The sequence below is a fragment of the Ursus americanus genome, unplaced genomic scaffold, assembly GCF_024610735.1.
Source record: "Ursus americanus isolate L20-20 unplaced genomic scaffold, mUrsAme1.1.p SCAF_264, whole genome shotgun sequence".
NCBI lineage: Eukaryota > Metazoa > Chordata > Mammalia > Carnivora > Ursidae > Ursus > Ursus americanus.
The window spans coordinates 20,001-22,500 of NW_028273846.1; the positions used below are offsets into that span (position 1 = coordinate 20,001).

General features: G+C 70.6%; 1 non-coding gene across 1 annotated transcript; it reads left to right on the plus strand.

The window, feature by feature from the left end:
- Positions 1-519: 519 nt before the first annotated feature.
- Positions 520-638, plus strand: LOC148106565 (5S ribosomal RNA). The gene has a single exon (XR_015723709.1). It is a non-coding gene; the product is annotated as a 5S ribosomal RNA (ribosomal RNA).
- The last annotated feature ends 1,862 nt before the right edge of the window (positions 639-2,500 follow it).

The following is a 2,500-nucleotide window of genomic DNA, read 5'->3' on the forward strand; positions in this document are numbered from 1 at the left end:
GTCTCTCGATCAGGTCCTGGTGTCGCTGGGTGGGGAGGGGAAGGGTGGCGGAGGAAGGGCCACGGGGTTGGGATGGTGATGATGGTCTGTGGTGGCGCCCGAGGCTTCCGGTGGGCTTTGAGCCCGGCGGCGGGGAGAGGAGGAAAGGCCAGTGGGCGGGTTGTGCTCCCCGCGGAGGGCGGGGGGGTTGGGGGGCGCTCTGAGAACACCTCGGGCCTCGCCCCCGGCGCCCCGACCCACCCCGTTGCCATCCCGGGAGCCAAGCGGCGGCGCGGCAGGAGAGTCCCGGGACGGGAGAGCGCGCGGACTTCCGCGGCTCCAGGGTGCCGGAGGCATCTTGTCCCCTGGGCGTGCTGGCAGGCAGGCAGGCAGGCAGGCAGGCACCAGGCACAGGCCAGGCGAGGAGGGCTGACAATCGCTCGGCAGGGGCTGGGCTGGGGCTGGGGCTGGGGCTGGGGCTGGGGCTGGGGCTGGGAGGGGCGGAGCAGGCTCTTGGGGCACCGAGCGGCAGCCACAGGCGTCTACGGCCATACCACCCTGAACGCGCCCGATCTCGTCTGATCTCGGAAGCTAAGCAGGGTCGGGCCTGGTTAGTACTTGGATGGGAGACCGCCTGGGAATACCGGGTGCTGTAGGCTTTTCTCCTTTTCTTTTCCTTTCCTTGCCCTTCGCCCTCCCTTCCACTCCCTCTGCCGCCAGCGGCCCGCCCCCCCAACCTTGCCCAACCCGGCTCCATTCAAACCCCACGTGCCCCCACCTCACCACAGGCCATGCGTGGTGGGCCCGACCCGCTCGCCACACGCCACACGCCACACGCGCAGCGCAACGCGGAACCCTGGCCCTCTGCGGGTGCCCGTGGCACAGCCAGGCGCCCACAGCCCAGCGCTTCCACCTCCAAGCCCCAGGAACGCCCACAGCCTATCCCGGGGTGCGGGCTGGGGGCTGGTGTGCAGGGCGGTGGGCGCTCAGGGGGCGGCGCGAGCGGAGGCGGAGGCGGCGGAGGGGGGTGGAGGGAAAGCGGCCCGGGCGAGAGGAACCGCGGGAGCCCCGGGCGGGCCGTGACCCCGCCTCTGCAGGCGTGCGCTCCCTGGGTTCTCGGCCTCCTCCCTGCCTCCGGGCCCTCTCCTCTCCCGAGCCCCTAGCAGTTCGCTTGGGCCGCCCGCCCACCGCAGCGCCCCGGGCCAACCGCCTGCCGGCCCCGCCTCCTGCCTGGGCCCGCCTACACCTTCTCCCCACCAGCCCTGGGCTGCGCTCCCGCCAGAAGGGCATGGCCCTCCTTCGCACCGGTCACCGTCCCTTTGCCCCTGGGCCCGGGCGTCCGTGCTCCGTGCGCACAGGACACGAGATGGCCAACCGCCCGGGGCCTCAGGCCCCGTGGGCACCCGACTCCGCGCCCCGTCTCAGCGGAACAGCGAGGCTCGCTCCCTCAGCGAGACCCCGGGGCGCCCCGCACCACGGCCACAAGGGCCACCAGAAAATAAAGGACGGGGCAAAAGAAAGAATGCCTCGCACGCCCCCACGCCAGAGGGGTGCTGGGCAGGAATGGCCGCCCATCGGGATTCCCGCCACCTGGGCTGCAAGTCCTCGGGCTCCGAGGGAGGGCTCCTATGGCAGCTCCAGGGCGCGGCCGCCTTGCCCAAAGCGCGCCCAAGCGCGACCGCCCTCCCGTGGGCTAGCTGCCGCGCCCACACAGCGTCCTGTGTGTCCCTGTGTGTGGGTGTGTGTCACCTGTGTGCACCTGGGTCTCTGTCCCTGTCCCTGTCCCCGTCCGCATCCGGGTCGGGGTCTGCGTGTCTGTGCTGGGGTGTGAGAGGGTCTGTGTGTTGGATAATCTAATCTCTCTCTCTCTTTCTCTCTGTCACACACACAGACACACACACACACACACACAGAGACACACAGACACACACACACACACACACACACACACACACACACACACACTCTGTCCCTCCCCGTCTCTCCCGTCCAGTGTGTCCCCTAAGTGTTCCCCCACTCCGTGTCTCTCTGTCTTTCCCTGTGTGTCTGTGTGTCTGCGTATTGCGAGCCGGCCCCTGGTGTCTCTCGATCAGGTCCTGGTGTCGCTGGGTGGGGAGGGGAAGGGTGGCGGAGGAAGGGCCACGGGGTTGGGATGGTGATGATGGTCTGTGGTGGCGCCCGAGGCTTCCGGTGGGCTTTGAGCCCGGCGGCGGGGAGAGGAGGAAAGGCCAGTGGGCGGGTTGTGCTCCCCGCGGAGGGCGGGGGGGTTGGGGGGCGCTCTGAGAACACCTCGGGCCTCGCCCCCGGCGCCCCGACCCACCCCGTTGCCATCCCGGGAGCCAAGCGGCGGCGCGGCAGGAGAGTCCCGGGACGGGAGAGCGCGCGGACTTCCGCGGCTCCAGGGTGCCGGAGGCATCTTGTCCCCTGGGCGTGCTGGCAGGCAGGCAGGCAGGCAGGCAGGCAGGCACCAGGCACAGGCCAGGCGAGGAGGGCTGACAATCGCTCGGCAGGGGCTGGGCTG